The sequence below is a fragment of the Carettochelys insculpta genome, chromosome 5 (assembly GCF_033958435.1).
Source record: "Carettochelys insculpta isolate YL-2023 chromosome 5, ASM3395843v1, whole genome shotgun sequence".
Taxonomy (NCBI): Eukaryota; Metazoa; Chordata; order Testudines; family Carettochelyidae; genus Carettochelys; species Carettochelys insculpta.
The window spans coordinates 81,947,239-81,967,139 of record NC_134141.1 but is presented as its reverse complement, the minus strand read 5'-3'; the positions used below and the strand labels follow the sequence as shown (position 1 = coordinate 81,967,139).

General features: G+C 41.9%; 1 protein-coding gene across 1 annotated transcript in view; it reads left to right on the top strand.

The window, feature by feature from the left end:
• Positions 1-4,794: 4,794 nt before the first annotated feature.
• CKMT2 (creatine kinase, mitochondrial 2) overlaps positions 4,795-19,901 on the top strand; it is a 40,727-nt gene continuing 25,620 nt past the window's right edge. The window contains exon 1 of the mRNA XM_074995385.1: positions 4,795-4,948. The gene's annotated coding sequence lies outside the window, so the exon portion shown is untranslated. The remainder of the gene's footprint in view (positions 4,949-19,901) is intronic.

Below are 19,901 nucleotides of genomic sequence, written 5' to 3'. Positions count from 1 at the left end.
CATACTCTGATAACTGACGTGCAGGAAACTTGCAAATGCCCCAAACCCCTCTCATTGATCCAGGAGAACACACAATGGCAAGCGCCAATTAAAGCTAATTGAGAAAGTTCTGTCCTTTCTTCGCAAGCCAAAACATACTATCAGGCCTCACCATCAACTGGCATTTGCCTCCTGACAGGAAGAAAATGACTGGAACCAGACTGCAAAAGTTGCTACTTCATACAGAGAAGCTTAAGCCCTTCCTATATTTATTATTTCAACAGCAGTAAGCGCCTCAGACTAGGAATAAGAATCTCTGAGGGCCATCGATCTTGTCAGTAAAATATAGGCTGGCTGCTGCTTTAACAACACCACCCGTTCAGCCCAGAACCAAGGTGGCAAAATATCTCCTTGAGGGCAGATTTATGGAACAGACCAGCAGACCCACTAACCCCAGGAGAGGAGGAACAAAACCCCCAGGCCTGTTCTCACCAGACAAATGTCATCTCCCATCCACTGAAAAGCACTGAGACTGAAGAGCACCGAGATCTTTCCTACCAGTACCTGCCAGCACTTTCTCTCCTCTCCTCCATGCCACCACATCCCGCCTCTCTCTGCTCCCACTTCCTTCTCTCCACAGCTTCACCCCCCCTCTCAAGCTCACTGCCCTTCCCAGCCAAGCCCTCCCCTCCCCCACCCGTCTGACCTGCCCATTACAGAATATAACAGGTAAAAACTAATTGCCCCAGCCCAGGCTACTGCTTGCCTGTGGTAATGTTCTAATGAGCCCTGGGCCGGGGGAGGGAAAATCCATTCCTCCTGGCCATTGATGCTCTGCCTAGTCCTACGTAGCTAGCCGTGAGGCCACAAATGATGCAGCCTTCCCTGCTGTGCGCGCACATACAGAGAGAGCAAGAGTGACTGCACACGTGCGCACACACACACACAGGAGACAGAGCATAAGACTGTCTGGCCTACCTGTGTCTTTGTCTAGCTCTCTGAAAAATGAATACAAGTAGGGCCCTGCACTCACTACCCGTCTCTTCCAGCAAATTGTTCCAGCATCACACAGTGGCAGGAGATGTCATCCCAGAAAGTCACAAACTGAAGTTCTGCTGTTAGCCAAGGCAGTGTCTACTGCATGAATGAAGCAGAGCAGTTTTGGAATTATAAAAAATACTGCAAAATTGCACTTCTCAGCACTTTACATATGCCGACCTCAAAGCACCTAACCAAAAACCAATGGATTTACACAAACTCCTGTGAGGCAGGCAAGTATTATTTGCCCTTTTTCAGATCAAGAAGCTGAGGCACAAAATAATTAAGTGCCTTATGCACCTTTTTTTTAAACTTAGTGGAAAGTTCTCTTTGAGATCACACTTTAAATGCGGGGTGGGGGGGCGTTCAATGTCATACTGGGAATCTGTGACATGAGAGCCATTAAAAAAAAAAAAGATCTTCACATGTATAGTAGTGGGGAGCACAGGCCACTGGCTACTTTGAGGTGGGGAGCTCAGTCCAGTACAGGACCTCAAAAGTGAGACTGCACCTGACCATACCACAGGTGGCCTCCTGTGATAGTGGTAAAGCATCAGAGCCTCTTTTTTGCTGAACAACTTATTTTAGTCGAGTACGAAAAATATGATTACCCTCCCACACTTACATTGAGAGGGTTTTCTCTGGTCACTGCCCAACATTCCACAGCCTGGCTTTAAAAATTTGAAGGTTAAAAAAAAATATATATAAGCATCTTCCCTGTGCTGTTTTTCCTATGTAATCATTATTAAAATTAACAGTTAATAAATTATAACACCAGCAACAGTCCATCATCTTTCTCCCTCCAGGCCCGGCTATCCTCTGTCTTTGAGGGGGGCTTCAACCCAGAAATTTGCTTGAATTATCATCTCCAAACGAGTGTAGAGTACTCCTCAACAGGGTTCTTTCTCATAAATGAAGTTGTGACGTGACAGTCTGACTAGTAGGATCTGATGGTTGGCAAGTATTGTAGCATCTGGGTTTTACAGACAGGAAAAACAGTCTCAGATGAAACATGACCTGCCCACAGAAGTGCAATACATCTATGATTAAGCCAGGCTTTAAACCCAGAGCTTCTGATTTAGTTAGGTAAGATAACCACAAAGGTTTCCCTTCACATTGTTCTTTAGCAGGTTATAAATGTCTCTAGTATCTACATTTAAAGAGTCAGCATGTTCACAAACAGATTCAGAAAAGATTGTGTGATTATCTAGTCTAACCTTCTGTACAATACATGACATAGAATATCCCCGAAATCATTGCCAGAGACATTCTTTTTAGGAAAAATTATCCTATATTGATTTAGATATTGTCAGTGATGAATACTCTTAAATAAGATCTATATTTTTACTATTTTATATTTTAATTTCCTTTTCCAAGGGATCAGCTTTCTGAGAAAGATCATTGGCCTTGTCTGTTGCTGCCAAGGAGGCCTGGCCTGATCATACAAACTGATTCTCTGTGCCTGTGCAGACCGCTTTCTTTGCAACAAAGAGCACACGTACAGGGAGCCACCTGATTGTGTAATCTGGGCCTTACTATCTGTGAACCTTGCATGTGTGTAGGCCACTGCCCTTCCCTAGTTCCTCACACTTGCAGTCTGAAAGCTGATTAAATTTTTTTGCAATATTTACAATTCTAAACAAGACTCACGTTATTGTTACAATATTGTTCTACAAAAGAACCCTCTTGCGAAAAACCATCTATTAGAGAAATGTCTGTCCAAGGGTGCATAGCTCAGCCAAGAGCAGTGGCCTTGTGGAGTGCTGGCTTCTAGCAAAATGCCAGGCCCTTAGGCTGGGTCTGCATGGAGATGTCCTGCTGGCAGCCTCATGCTAAAGAACAGTCTCACAATTGCAAATGGCTGCTTATTAGCATATTCCCATGGCTTATTAGCATAGCTGCACAAGATCTCGCTGCTGGCAGAGGGTGCTACTGGCAGTAAACAGGCTGCGTGGCTGTGTCTGAAAAAAATGCAGACATAAGGGGCTGGTGACAGAGATTGTCTTTGCTGGCAGAAGCACATCTACGTGGCCTGTTTTTCTGCTGGTAGCACCCTCTGCCAGCAGTGAGATCTTGCATGGCTATGATAATGAAACACAGGACTATGCTAATGAGCAGCCATTTGCAATTGTGAGACTGCTCATTAGTATGAAGCTGACTTCTCTGTTTAGACTCAACCTCAGTGCATAAGGAAAAGCACTGTAATCCTCAAGATTGTGGCATTGTATTTTCTCTAGCAAAGTGGTAATCTTTATTTGGAAAGATCCACGCTCAGTGCACTTGTTCTTCAGAGAAAAAAAAAGCCAATACACTGACCCATTAACATTCACATTTTTCACCTGTTTTTATTTTTTTAAATGTGACAATAATTTCAACAATGTTTCAAGAGCAAAATATCAGGGGAAGGAAGCAAAAATACAAAAAATTGTCATCAAGGACTTATGCTGACACCAGTCTACTTGCACTTCTGTACCTTGCTGCCCTCGTTTAAAAATTCATACTACACACATGGAATTCAGGTCAACGCCATTTTTAGGAAAAGGCCATTCTCCCACCAGCTTTTCGTTGTTTGTCCAATGTCTAAGAGACTGGGGGCTCCAGTCAGTACTGCAATACTAATGATGTCCTATTTACTGGTCTTGCAATAGCATTACAATTCCTTTCATTACTAATAAAGTCTCTCGTGTATGTGGAAGCTTGAGTTTATAGAGCTTTTCTTCCAAGCAAAACACGCCAATTAGAAAGGCCTTTCCATAAAAAAAAATGAATAACCCAAGTCACTGGCCATACGGGTACCTTTTCTGTTCAGCAGGGTGCACAGCATTGCTTTTAGGCTGCACATGTTATTGCTGAATTGTGACTGAACTCCCTATGCAGAGACAGATGGCATTTAGCTGAACAGCAGCTGAATTAGCATCACTCAGCTATAGCTACTGGCTCATCACAAGCTGCCGAGGCAGAGCATTTTAACTGGTAAATTGACGCACAAATATTTAGGCTAAGTCGATATGAAATTGTAGCACTGTTTGTGGATTGACGGTCACAGTTTAATGTTTCCATGGTTTACTTAGGAATGTGCTCAAAGAACTGTAGTAATGTCAATGGTGTTTATGAACTATTATTTTTAACATTTGGAAATCGGAGGTGCCAGGGGAACCTCTCAATGGCTACAGTTACACTAGCAAGTTTTTTCACAAAAAACTTGAAACTTGATGAAGGGAGCTCTTGGGGTTAAAGGTAAAGGGCTAAGGCTTCTGCACAGTACTTGAGCTTTTGCTGGCTATGGAAGCAAGGCGTGTTGCAACAAGTATAGCCTGTTTTGTCATCTAAATTAATGCACTAGGAGCCATCTGCTCCTGTCTTGCGCTAGTTTCTGTGAAAGCAGATATGGGCTCAGTGGCCACCCTGTATAGGTCCACTCACCTGGCCAAATAGCTTGGCTCAGTCATGCCCTCTGCTCTTTTGGCCCTAGCCCCTCCCTCTGGAGTTGTGAGGAAAGGGTGATATGGTGTCGCTACACTGTTTCCCTTTCATCCATCTCCACTGTAGCTGGGGATTCCCCAGTGCTTATCTCTGCACTGGTGGAGGAGCACAAAGGACCCTAATCATAATTAATCATCAGGTCTCTTATTTTCTTACAATAATACAACCTCTGGTTGTTCAGCCAATGAAAGAGAACATCAGTTTCATAGATGTAAGAAATGAGCTGCATTGTCGCCTTTTTCTTATGTCTTCAAGGGCACAGTTGTGTGAACAAATGTTCGCAGTACCACTAAATGGAGTAGGATTGGCCAGTGGAGTAATTATTTTCCCCTTCCCCCATCATCCCTTCCTCCTCCTCATATGACCTGGAATCCTGGCAGCACACAGACTCGCTTTCTGCTGCTAGGCTCGCTGTGGGTAGCAAGACGTGTTTAACTTCAGCTTCAAGGTCAGTTTAACTAACTCCTCTTGCTTTTTATTCACCACAAACAGTGGCATTTCAAATGGGAGGCTTATTAAAAATGAATTCAATGTGCCATGGATGGTAGTGTAATTTGAACATAATTTACTGATTTGCATAACTACTCAGATGGCAATGACAGCAAACTGTGTCAGCTCACTGTGGGCTGCTTCAAATGGTGACACTTAAGTAGCATTTTACATGCATAAAAAAAGCACCCGGGTAGAATCATCATAACTTTTCTACAGCCACCCTGTAGAGAAACCACCTGACGTTGTCTGTGTTTTCTGTAAATGTCTGGAGTTAAAGATTACATTTTACATAGAATCACTGATCAAAGGATGTATGAAAATGGAGCAAAAAGATCCTGGCCCCTTTATTTGTGATAGTGCATGTTAAAGTTAAAGGCAAAATTAGAAAGATGGTTATTGATTTCTGGAGACTTTTAAACCAGTTCAATCTAAAAGGCTAACTAGTCCATTAACGTGACTAAGAAGTCCCAGTGACGGCAGTTGGCTTTGGATCAGGTTTTATATGATGCAACTGAAGTATTATCAGATAATAAATAACTTCATTTTTTCTGAACCCAATTTTTAATCAGTGACTGCAATAATATCATTATCAAGAGCACCTAGTTAACCATTTGACTTACGTCTTTGTAGCTACATCCTGATTAAGTTATTGACACAAGAATAGCTTAACTAATGCCACATTTCACTTTTCTATACACTGAAAGGTCAAGCATGGCCACAAACTGACGTTTTACTCATCTGTTCTATTGTTCAATAGATAAATACATACATTATCTGTGTGAACTTTAGCTATGGTTCTGTGATGCCTTTCAAATGTCAGTCAGGATCATGTGGTGTGGTACTTAATACCAGCAGTGACTGGGATCCATATTTAATCTAGTTCTATTTCTAGAAATGCCACTTTTCCTTTCTGCAGCCCATCTGTTCCACACCCACCTACCCACCCCCACCTTTGGAAAAAGCACATGTGCTTCCTAATATGAATTATAAATATAAATAATTATGAATTTGTCCTCAGCTACACTAATACCTACCTTAGAAACTTGGTTTCATGATGATTTCTGCAGAACTTACCTTTCTATCTTCTTTAGTGCTCTGAAGAGAACATTTCCTGTCCCACTTCTTCCCCCTCCCCACCCAAATAAACTGTTAGTAGTGACTGCAAGGTACTGCTCCTTAAAGGATCAAGTGGTTTGTACTTTTGGCATTGCATTTCAAATCTCCTCGGAAATTTTCAGGGACATAAATATGATCGTTTCACCTCCAGAGCACAAACTCACTGTCCATAATTTGACACTGTTAGAGAAGTCTGGCAGACCCTGTTGCCAAAAAAAGTCAACTCTCCTGTAAGACCCTGCCAAAAAAGAAGGTGATCACTGTAGGTCAGATGAAACCCGATGGAGAAAATAACATGAGAGATTTTTGCATGTGTAGATTCCCACAGACTTTGTATCAATTTTTTAAAAGATCTGCTTTACACTTTTGAAATATTAACATTAGAGATAGATCCAAACTATAAGTCTTTGGATCCATCTCTAATGTTAATATCACATCTTTGAGCTTTAACAGAATGGCACCCGATTTATTGGTATAAATGAAAGCAAGGTTTGTTTTAAGGCCTATTAAGTAGGCCCTTTTCCACACTAGAGCCCTAATGTAGCTAATCACATCAGGTCAGTCTTAAATGTAATTCAGAATCCTTTGGTATGATTCCTAGCGGGTACTACCAGAATTGTTTCAATGGCTTCAGTAACTTGTCACAATGGGATCTGATCATTTTACACGGTGTTCTGAAAAGCTGATTTTTTCTAGTAGTCACAACTTTGTTTTTAAAAAGAACTGATCTCAGAAAACTGGATGCAAGCAGCTAAATAACTGCATCAGGAGAGACCGCAGAAAAGTAGTCCCCTCAAAGCTGTAGCCTTCTAGGTAGCAGCTTCCACTTCCTTGGCAGTTTAGCTTATCCATCAGAAATCACTGCTTTAGAAAAGGGTAGTTCCAAACTGGCTCTAAGGTTTGATTGCCCTTGGCTAGTGGTACTTTAATGGCAAAATAGCGACAACCACATTTCATTCTGAAGAAAGCTGTGAAATCTCTCTGCCATGTTTAAGCAGAATTGCTTCATGTCTCCGTTACACTTACTCCCACACACAATTAACTGATTTGTGGTGGAAACAGTTCTATGTATGGTTGATCCATAATAAACAATGAATTGTAGCATATTGGTCAAAGGTTGAAGAACCCTCATGGAAGAAATGTACCTAGCAACCGTTGCTCTGCTGGGAGCCCTGTAATTTTTCTCTATTGTGGAAGAGTACTTTTGTCTCCTTCAAGCATTGCTGTAAATGAAAATGACCTTGGGAATTATGTCCAGGCTTGAAGATGTTTTTTTGCCAGTGGCAAATCCCACTCTCTCGACTTAGTATATTTGTGATGGTCAATGGCCCAGAAGCTTGGGTAAGTCACTGCCTTTCACCATCTCGTAGTGATATAAAAGGTTTATTAAACTAGTTAGAGAGGCGCTATTTAGTTCCCATATAACAAAGCTGAGTCAGCTCTGTAAGATCATATGCCCAAAACATCCTTCATAAAAGCCTTGAAGTAGTTTCCTCTTCTTCCCCTTGCTCGCTCTGTTCCGCAGTTGTCTGGCTGGCTTATGGGCTTCAGCTTCCCGTTCCTTCAGCCCCATGGCTCTCCTGCGCATGATTTCTTCTGCCTCCCATGCAGCAGCAACATCTCTGTCTCATTTTTGCCTGCCATGTCTGATATCTGTGTTTGTGCTTTTTTTGTTCTGCCTCCAGTCTGGCCAGATCTAACTTTGCAGATGTGCTAGAGCTCCTTATTTTTGTGCTTTACCGTTTCTATTTCCCTCACCTGAAATAAGCAACCAGAAAGCAACAAACTGTAATCCTCCTTTGACTGACAGCCACCACCTTTGAAACTCACTTAAAATCACTGTACCAGCACTTAAAGTGTAAACTTCACATAACATAACAAGCTGTGTACATCTATACAGTTCGCTGCACCACTGTGACCATATGCAGAGTACAATCTAAACTGTTGAACAGCTGTGTCCCTTCAATTCTCCAACTGGGGAATGCCTTTTATACTGCTTCACTATGAGAGCAACCTGGTCTGCTCTCACACAGCCTACAGCATGCAAATGACTCCCAGTGACACCGCGTAAGTGCAAGGACCAACCACTCTTGAGTTATATGGCAGAGCAATGCCAGCAATTCCCAGTCCCACGTTCCCCTAGAATATGCATCTTGTACTGCTCAGCCCTCTCCTGGGGAACACAAGTTCATATAAAATCTCATTTTATTAACAGAATTTGTGTGTATAATTTGCTATTCTCTCAAATGGAATTGCCCACACACTCCATTCTAGGTTTAAATAAATAATAAATAAATAATAAATTGCACTGGTTTAAATAAAACAAATTTATTAACTACACCAAGCTGGATTTAAGAGATTACAAATAATGAGGCTTAGAATCAGTAACAATAAAAGCGAAAGATAGGAATAACATGGGCATATGTTCCCATTCTTGTATTTATTCCTCATCCTCAAAGGAGTTTTATAACTTTACATATATTAACACATATTTTACCAGGATAATAATACTCAGCAAATTATGTGGTTTTTTTGAATGCTACATTTCATACAAAGCATGCCAAATCAACAACAGAGAATGTAAACAGAAAACAATTTAATAAGAAATTGGGACTGTTTATGAACATTTTATTAAATGCCCAAAAAGCAAGAAGGAAGATGTCACTTGCTTCTTGGTTTTGGGCTGTTTTCTTTTTTTTAATGGTTTTTTTTAACAGCCTGGCTTGGAGGGGAAATGAAAGCATCTCTGTTTTTAAAAAAATAAATGTTAAAAAAGGAAATTTATATCACTGATTAAAAATTAGGAGCTAGGAATTGTAGGAAATTTATAAGGAAAGCAAGAGGACTCAAGGAAACATTCATGGCCAGCACAGTTAAAGGCAACAAAAAGAAATTTCTTAAGTACATTAGCAACAAGAGGACCCAAATAATTTAATCAGTCCCTTATCGGATGGAAACGGTAGAACTGTCAATGATAATGAAGAAAAGGCAGACAGGTTCAATAAATATTTTTCCCTGTATTTGGCCCAGATGTATTTAAGTTTTGGGCTTTAACACTGGGCAGTTTCCAGAAGAATTGACTAGAGGACAAAAGTGTAACACAATCCCAATGGATAAACATTGCAGATATATAAATTCAATCTACAAATAGGGTTAAAATATTTAGCAGTGAGGATAATTAACCATAGGAACAACTCACTGGGGTCAAAGCAGATTCTTCTGCACTGGAAATACGTATATTGATTGTATTTTTTTTTCTGAAAGTTACGCTTAATTCAACTGCAGCTATTGAACTTGAAGCAGGAATTAATTCAAGGAAGTCCTATTGACTGGGTTATGCAGAAGGTCAGCCAAATGATCACAATTGTCCCTTCTGGCAATAAACTCTGTGAAAAACATATGCTTCTTCTCTTTAGTTACAGTCCTCCAAACTCAAAAAAAAAAAAAAAAAAGGCTCCTTTATCACTGTGAATATGGGGAAAGGACATACTGTTGAAAAAGGTTCTGCACCTACTCAGTTTCCTGATAACCTAATGAACACAAGTGTATTGCACCAGTATGACCCTCTGATGGAATAGCCTGCCTGACCAGCTGAGGAAGCTAGTAGGCTTGCTCTTAAACCCTGAAGCAGCTGTTCAGTGGTTTAGATGTAAAGTTATACAACCAACTGATAGTATAGTGGAAAAAATTACAAACTCTTAAAAATGATAATGTGTTGACTTTGAGGGGCCATATTTACAATATTAAAGATGAGTGCAAAGGTTGAATTAATTTATCTGAAAGCATTTCAGGAACATCCTGGGAACTGGATAAGAAAATGCAGGTAATGCTGTACAGAGTGTTCATTAGACCAATTATTGAGTATAAATGCCATGTGTTTAGACTAGCAGTGAATGCAAAACTGAGAAAAATTGATTATAGCCAAGCATAGATGGTAGTATATTGCATGTGGCACCTTCAATGATATGCCTCTGTGTGTACAACTAATAGCAGCAGGTGAAATGCCTATCATTCTTGGAACGATGCTTTTCGACCTAATTTTGGGTCAAAGTATGAGGTAATTGTGAAGATGGCAATATGAAGCTACTATATAATGATTTTGGGGAATTAAGTGGAATCCAGCTAGGACAGAAGAAAGCAAATTTGTCTATGTAAGTAGGGTACAGAAAAGGCTAAAGGATCTTAACAAAAAGAAAGGTTTGAAAGAGACCAAAATCTATAGCTATGGGAAAATAGTCTATCAACAGAAACCATCCCCTTTGAACTATACATGGAATTGTAAAATCAAATAAGTTAAAAGGAGAAGACAGATAAATGTATTAAATATAGCAATTAAATATCTTTTTTGAGATGTGAGAAAACTACTGCCAAGTATATGCATATGGCGCCAAGGAGAGAGGGACATGAAGGGTGGAAACAGCTTTCTACTTGCCGTCACTTGGACTCTTGAAAGCAATAAAGCCAGAATTAACTTTGTAGCCATCGTTCGGCTGAGCTAACAGGGTTTACACTAGCACTAAACTGGGATTTTGATCCATCCTGTGTGGCACCTCAACCAGGCTGCTCCTACCTTGCTCCAGTCCTGCTCCCCTGTTCTTGCCTTGTCTTGCTCTAGGTAACAGGATTCTGACCTTAACTCCTGTGCCTCATTTCTCCCTCCACTCTTACACTTGGACTCTTGCTTCTGACCTCGAGCTCAGGTGCTTCTTCTCATCTCTGGCATCTGACTCTGTCAGTGAGCCTGGTGTCTGATGCCTCATCCAACCAGCAGGCCTGATTATCCACATCTTAGCCCCTGACATTTTTTCTTGAAAACGCTGCACTTTTTAGATTTCAGTGAAACTAGAGATTTTGGTGAGGTGCAAACAAATGTACAAAAATGTACAGTGGGTTCTGCAGGCCAATGCACTTTGCAGAATGGGGTTTCTGATTAAGTGAATTCTCAGAGAAGAAGGGACACTTCCAGCTATTTTGCCAAATATAATAATTACCACTTCAACTACGTCTGTCAGCTGTGATGCAAATAATACTGATTTATAATTAACCTATGAATTGTATAGCTGATCCACATGCACACTATTGCAGATACAGTTTGTGTTGCAGCATCATAAACATTTATATGTTGAAACAACCCTGCCTAGACATCAGAGAGCCTCATTTTTTTTTATTAATTAAGATGCCATCCATTATTGACAGAAATGTAAATAAGCCTCTTTTTTCCAAGGCAATCCAACTGTGACTTTTTTTATTCTTCTCTTATGTCTGTCATACTCTGTTTGACCCTTGCACTTGGCCTTAGGTTGCCGCGTGGCGCTGACATCAGAAGTTCGCCTTGTTCCCACTTAAACTGCAAAAACCACAGCGAACTGAATCCTTTAAATTACTGTTGGCAACAAAGGCTTGCTGCTGTGATTGACACTGGTCAGATGACCTTGTCAGCTGAGAAGTCTATGCTAGCAACTACAAGTGGTGGTTTAAAAAGCACAGGCACGTTATACATGAATAAAGCAATACAGTGGACTCCTGTTCACAGCAATATAAAGAGAGGGGAAGAAAAGAAAAGATTCAGTAAGACGGTGTCAACGGGCAGTATACAGATAGAGAAATGGGGTTCACAAGAACACAATACCCATCCAGGATCCAGTGTGTTTGATCTGACTGGAGGCTTGATGTGCCTTGTGTGAGTTCAAGCCTTGAGGGGGCCATTTAGGCAGCTGGGGCAAATAGATTTAAAAAAAAACTGCGAGGGATGCTTGGTCCTGCAGGGGACTGGACTCAATGACCTTTCGCAGTCCCTTCCAGTTCTCTGAGGTATGTGATTATGTTTAGAGAGCAGAAGGAGACACAATGATATTTTATTCTGTCATGATTAAGCAGTACATTGTCTCTGCTGGCTTCAGCCTATTCCACCAGCAAGCTGTCCTGCTAATGACATTAGCCAGGGCGTCATATTTATCTATCTTACATGATTTATGCTGGCAAGGATGCACTATGTTGATAAGTGTTTTCACATTCCATTAATTCCTTATATTAATAGGATGTGACACGAAAGTCCTATGCTTTGTTCCAGCAGCGACTGGCTGACTGCATATTTTTTCACCTTGAAGTCCTTTCCAGAGCTGTAGTGTGCACATTAAACAAGAGCAGCACTCCATGAAGAAGGTCACTATTCGCAGAGATATCCCATTGACAACATTTTGTAGTTTGTATCTGCAAATCAGTCACAATGGGCTTGTCTACACTAGCCCCCTCCTTCGAAGGGAGCATGTAAATGAGCCCGAGTGGTGAATAGCAATGAGGTGCTGCACTGCATATGCGCACCTCATTAGCCTAATTCTCACTGCAGGAAGTGCCAGCAAGCCATGTAGCCATGGGCACCTGGAAGTACCTAACGTCTGGGAGTAAGGGCAATTCATAGTTGCGCGGATACTTTGAAGTGCCCGCGGCTACGTGGCATGCTGGTGCTTTGAAATGATCAACTTTGAAGTTCGCGCAGCGAGAATTAGCCTAAGGAGGTGCTGAATATGCATTGCAGCACCTCATTGCTATTCCCTGCTTGGGCTGATTACCATGCCCCCTTTGGAAAGGGGACTAGTGTAGACAAGCCCTAAGAGAGGCTCAAATTAAACTTATACCCAGGCCTGACAGTGGGGGGTGGACTGGGGGGTAAAGGGAGCAGTTGTAAAAGGACCCCGTGCGACTGTTTTATAAATTACCTGGAAAACGGGGTGTATTGGGATGTAGCAACATGTGTAGATAATAGCAAATTACTCAAGACTGATCAGTTGGAAGCAGATTGCAAAGCATTATGAAGGGGTTGCAAAGTGACAGAGCAACAAAATGGCAGTGGACTAGTTTGCTCTTGTGCTCTTAATAATATCGCCTTGAAAAAATGCCAGCTCTTCAATTTTTTTCTTCTTGGTCTTGCTTCCCATGGGATCTTACCAAGTCCCTGACTTTGCTCAAGTCTACTTTCTTGAAAGCCATTGTCTTTATTTTTCTGTTTTCTCTCCTACCATTCCTTAGAATCATGAATTCTATTATTTTATGATCACTTTACCCCAAACTGCCTTTGATTTTCAAATTTTCAAGCAGTTCCTATTTGGTAAAAATCAAATCTAGGACCATCTCCCCCCAGTAGCTTTTTCCATCTTCTGGAATAAAAAAAAAAAGGGTTTTCAAAATGTATGTAGCTGTGGTGGGGCACTTGCCCGGCAGGGGTTAATGTTGGCTGAAGGGACCCTGCACAGCACCTCCAGCCAATGAATGAAGGGCTCCTGAAGGGAGCCAATAAGAATGCAGCTTGCTGACTCAGACCTGCATATAAGGAGCTGCTCCAGTGGAGCTGGGTCAGTGAGGTCCTGGCTAGGGAAGGTGCAGGACCAGCTTCCAGTGAGAGCCAGCACTTCAGCTAGAGTGGTACTGGGCAGGCTAAGGGGAGCAAAGCAGAGGTTCCAGCCTGATGCCTGTCTGGCTGCTGCCCCCAACAGAGAGGCCCGGAAGGTGCAAGGGGGTCACAGGGCTAGTGGCCCAGGGAGTAAGGGAGCAAAAGGAAGATGAGGAGGACAAGACAAGGCTGCTTCCAGAGGGTCCCTGGGCGAGGCCTCAGAGTAGTGGGTGGGCCTGAGTCCCTTCCCTCCTGCCTTGCACTGCACCTAGGCACACTAACTGTGGCCAATATGGGCAATGGCTTGGCACGGAAGTAGGGGGGCTAGACAGAGGCTACAGCTGGCCACACAGGTGGGTTCCCTGAACAAGGGCTGTTGAGCTCCCCGAAAGGAAGGAAGAAAGACTGTAGTGGGCACTCCTGGAGGGCAGCGTCCCAGAGAGGGCCCAGCCATCCTGGGAGCGATGCGGGTCCTGAGAAGAGCACAAGGTATCGCAGGGGGTGGCGGCGGACAACACACCAGGCAGAGGGAGGTGCCACACTGGGAAATGCACTAATTCCTTTGCTGACTAACGAGGCGCCATGGTGGTGAGTTTGCCCCATGACAGTATCCCTTGGTGAAGTGACAACACAACATACAGAACTTGTTAAGTGACGACTGCAGTGGGCTTTAAATGTCTAATCCAACTCCATTTGGACTCAACAGAAATACTCCCATTGCTTTCAGTGTGTGTTGAAGCTACAATTTAGTTTCTAGGCATTTGCCTGATCACCAGTGAGCAGGCGCTGACAATATCTGTAACACAGGGATATTAATAGTGCCTTTGCTTGCGAGGCTGTTGTTCAATAAATTCATTGTTTGTGAGGCATTTACATGCAATAGTCATGAGTTCTACAGAAAAGCCTATGAGGAAATTAATATTTCCATATTCAGTGGAGCGTTTGGATGGTAGTCTGTAACTAAGGCATACAGCCACATGCTGAATAATGAGGATAGAATGGCGCAGGGAAAAAAAACCACTGTATCATGATCTGTACATTTAATTATAATTTATGGTAAAACATTCCACACCACTGACAAGATTTTCCTTTCCAGGTGCATTAAGGACCAGTCCTACAAAGCTTACTTATGCAAATTACCTCTTTGACTTTAATGGGACCACTGAAAGATTGCTCATGTGATTAAGAGTTACAATATTAAGCCATATAAGGGAAAGTTCTGACTCATAGGCATGTACTGAATTAATATATACATATTGAATAATGCATGTTCTGTAACATTTTCTGTAGCACCATTGGCAGGTAATCTAAGATTGTTTGAATCAGTTCCTTATGGTTCATCATCTCAAAATGATGTTCTTTCAATGTGGTCTCTTCCCAGTATTTAATTTTTGGAGAAATTTTTACCTTTTGAGCAATGACAAAAATATTGACTCTTCTTTCAGTCACTATATAGAGTTGATTTCCTTCCTAGTGACAAAACCCTATTTTATATCAACACAGAGATAGCTGTGCTAGTCTATATACTATCAAAACAAAAAAAGCAGTCCAGTAGCACTTTAAAAACTAACTAAATATTTTGTTAGTCTTTAAAGTGCTCCTGGACTGCTTTTTTACTTTTATAGCAAGCGTACCCAGCAAGTAGAGGAGACAGCTAATACTTCTATTAGTTTTTAAATGTCCTTTGGTCTGCTAAGTGTGCATCAATATACAATACTTGCAAGCTGGTAGCAAACAATTTGGACTAGACACAGGAGATAAGATAAATTTGCTTTCAAATATGTAAAGAAGTATGCAAGAATCATGCAAGCTCAAAAACAAAAACAAAAAAAATGAGGCATGGAAATCTACTAGAAAGATTAAAATCCAGCAAAAAGGCAGATAATTAAAGGGATAGACAGTGGGTAATAAAAGCTATGAAGAAGCAATGCCCTGCCTGGGGCTTCATGCTCTTACTCTCCCCTCCCCCTCCCTGATTAAATTACTTCATTTTGTTTTTGCTGTATATGTTGATGTTTGCTTTGTTTTTTGGTCTGACGACAATTTTTTGAAGAAAATTGTCATAGGTGTCCCACATAAAGATATTATTGTTTGGTGTTCTGTGGTCTCAAAAAGTTTAAGAAACACTGCCCTAGCACATGCCATGTTCTCGCTCTGCCTTGTAGATTTCCAGCTTTCTCATACTACTGTTGTCTCTTGTACAGCTCTGAGCACTTGCATGAGCCACAATTAATAATAATAGACCTCTGTGTGAGCTCCTAAAAGGTATATATTGAAATTTTAAATCCTCCCAGGCCTGATTCTCATGCATACAAACACATTCCTACTGTGCAAGGGAACCTTGAAGTGGGAACAAATTATTCCTGCACTCACTTTAAACAGTGGTGCTGTGGAACAGTATTAATAGTGAAGACGCTGAAAGCCATCCTCCTTACCCCTGTTCACGCCCCTTCTAGAGCTGAGGCCAGGAGCAGGGCTGTGTCTCTGGTACATGGGCGGACCTGGACAGGGTAATGGCTGCAGTGGAGCCTTGGGGGCTGGGACAGCAGTGATGCTTCATGTAAAACATGGAGATGCTGCAGCACTCTTTGCACCATCAGTTCTGTGCTTATGACCTTAAGGCTTCTTTGTGCAGTCAGATCAGTGAAAATGCAAAGAAGAATCAGGTGGCTTCTTTTTTTTATGATGTAAAAGACTTTACTTCTTGAGAGGCAGCAGATTCTGGAGCAACTAGACCACATCTGACACTCCGGAACTCCTGGGCTACGTCTACACGTGCAGCCAACATCGAAATAGTCTATTTCGATGAATAACGTCTACACGTCCTCCAGGGCTGGCAACGTCGACGTTCAACTTCGACGTTGCTCAGCCCAACATCGAAATAGGCGCAGCGAGGGAACGTCTACACGTCAAAGTAGCACACATCGAAATAGGGATGCCAGGCACATCTGCAGACAGGGTCACAGGGCGGACTCAACAGCAAGCCGCTCCCTTAAAGGGCCCCTCCCAGACACAGTTGCACTAAACAACACAAGATACACAGAGCCGACAACTGGTTGCAGACCCTGTGCCTGCAGCATAGATCCCCAGCTGCCGCAGAAGCAGCCAGAAGCCGTGGGCTAAGGGCTGCTGCCCACGGTGACCATAGAGCCCCGCAGGGGCTGGAGAGAGAGCATCTCTCAACCCCCCAGCTGATGGCCGCCATGGAGGACCCGGCAATTTCGACGTTGCGGGACGCGGATCGTCTACACGGTCCCTACTTCGACGTTGAACGTCGAAGTAGGGCGCTATTCCTATCTCCTCATGAGGTTAGCGACTTCGACGTCTCGCCGCCTAACGTCGAAGTTAACTTTGAAATAGCACCCGATGCGTGTAGACGCGACGGGCGCTATTTCGAAGTTGGTGCCGCTACTTCGAAGTAGCGTGCACGTGTAGACGCAGCTCTGGGGTCCCATGTGGGTTCTACTGTGAATGCTCTGTGTGGCATAAGCCAGTCACTCTACCTTTTCCCATTGGTAAAGTGGAGCTAATGGTCCCTGCATATCTACCTCCAATGTGTCCTGTGACTTCAGATCTTTGCAGCACTTTGGAAAACACACAAACTAAATACTATCAAAACAAAAAAGCAGTCAAGTAGCACTTTAAAGACTAACAAAATAATTTATTAGGTGATGAGCTTTCGTGGGACTGACCCACTTCTTCAGACCATAGCCATACCAGAACAAACTCAATACTTAAGGCATAGAGAACCAAAACCAGTAATCAAGGTTGACAAATCAGAAAAAAATTATCAAGGTGAGCAAATCAGAGAGCAGAGGGGCAGGGGGTGGAGGGGGAGTCAAGAATTAGATTAAACCAAGTGTGCAAAAGAGCCCCTATAATGTCCCAGAAAATTTGCATCCCTGCTCAAACCATGTGTTAATGTGTCGAATTTGAATATGAAAGTGCTGAACGCTCTTTCGTGGTTTGAACCGGAATGCAAATTTTCTGGGACATTATAGAGGCTCTTTTGCGTACTTGGCTTAATCTAATTCTTGACTCCCTCCTCCCCACCGCCCCTCTGCTCTCTGATTTGTTCACCTTGATAAATTTTTTTCTGATTTGTCGCCCTTGATTACTGTTTTTGGTTCTCTGTGCCTGAAGTATTGAGTTTGTGCTGGTATGACTATGGTCTGAAGAAGTGGGTCTGTCCCACAAAAGCTCACCTAATAAATTATTTTGTTAGTCTTTAAAGTGCTACTTGACTGCTTTTTTGTTTTGATAGTATATAGACTAGCACGGCTCCCTCTCTGTTTCTATTCAAACTAAATACTATTATTGATGATGACCCAATATGTTAAAAATGTCTCAGCCTTAGGCCCAATATTGCATTAATTTATATTAATGGCAAAATATCCCTTGACTTTGGTGAACAATTTATGTAGCGGAAATCATTTGTTTTTGCCAGTAGACATTAAATTCCTGCCTCTTAAGAATTCTGTGATAGTTATTCCCAAGTGCATTTCAAGCAGGTGGGGGAAAAGCACAATTTTTACTGCACTGTTTAAAAAATATCCTAAGGCAGAAGTGAGACTTTGTTATCTATTAAATACAGAAACCTTCTGAGGTATCTGAAGGAGGTTGGTAGGAAAGATGTGAGCTGTGAACCAGCTAAGTAAATGAGATTCATTTTATCCTAGTTTATCCACGAATATTTTAGCAAAACTCAAAACCACTGGATGAAAAAAAAAGTTAAGCATCGCTTACAAGGCTACTTTATTTCTTACAATTCCCTTTGTATGCTATGAATAAATAATCACTGGAAATCTCTTTGGAGATCTAATAAGAGAGAGGTAAGGGCGAGAAAAATTTCCGCTTGTACCCTTCATAGGATAAAAGACTTCTCAGATCATAGGTCACTGGTTAGTACAGATTAATTTATGTAATAATTATTTATACAGTGAATCTAAGTGTGCTAGGCACTTATTGTCCTTGGTCTTTTCAGAGAATATGGGTGTTCTGTGGACTTATTTGCTATATGTCTTTAATTCAGTTTTCATAAACGTATAGTGCATAAGTCTATCAAAATTTTCTTGCACATCTATCACTAACAGTAATGACAGAAGCTCCAGTCCTTGGATCTGGCTCAGCTGTGCTTGATTTAGTGTATATGGGGGTAGGAAGATTTTGGTCATCTATAATATCCTTGGATCCCCATTTCAGCTAGAACAGCCTCAAGTGACTTTCCAGCCGGCCAGGTAAGCTAGGTTTAAGGTTACTTTATGCCACCAATGCAGTGCAAAGCTGCCCTAGTGGGGCAAAGGAGCCAGGCAGGAGATTTGGATGATTTATTTGGCAGTGTTTAAATAAAAATACAAAGGAAATTTGGATTTTTTTCAGTCCTCATCAAAAAACAGCTGATATACTGTAAATGATTTTTGGAGAATTGATATTAACTTCTGGTATCCTGGGAATGTCAGCATTCTAGAGTTAATGTCAGGCATTTATGATACTTATTTGGGAAATTCTTATTTCCCCGAGTAGTACTACTGATTTCTGGGGACTATTTACCCAAATAAGGGATTGCAGGTGGAGGCTTTAACTTCTCTTCTTCTAAAAGCAGGTACTTGTTTTTGGTACATCATTAAGGTACAGCTTACAGGCAGTGCCTGTCATTTTACACTGTATCATTCATCTGTCTCAAGCTACTATAAAGCTCCTCTCATGCAATATTACATAGAATCATAGAATACTAGGACTGGAAGGGACCTCAAGGGGCCATCGAGTCCAGCCCCCTGCCCCAATGGCAGGACCAAGTACTGTCTAAACCATCCCTGATAGATGTCTATCTAACCTGGTCTTAAATATCTCCAGTGATGGAGATTCCACAACCTCCCTTGGCAATTTATTCCACTGTTTGACCGCCCTGACAGTTAGGAACTTTTTCCTAATGTCCAGCCTAAACCTCCCTTGCTGCAGTTCAAATCCATTGCTTCTTGTTCTATCCTCAGAGGCTACGAAGAACAAGTTTTCTCCCTCCTCCTTATGACACCCTTTTAGATACCTGAAAACTGCTATCATATCACCCCTCAATCTTCTCTTTTCCAAACTAAACAAGCCCAATTCTTTCAGCCTTTCTTCATAGGTCACATTCTCTAGACCTTTAATCATTCTTGTCACTCTTTTCTGGCCCCTCTCTAATTTCTCCACGTCTTTCTTGAACTGCGGTGCCCAGAACTGGACACAATACTCCAGCTGAGGCCTAACCAGCGCAGAGTACAGCAGAAGAATGACTTCTTGTGTCTTGTTCACAACATAGCTGTTACTGCATCCCAGAATCATGTTTGCTTTTTTTGCAGCAGCATCACACTCTTGACTCATATTTAGCTTTTGCTCCACTATAACCGCTAGATCCCTTTCTGCTGTA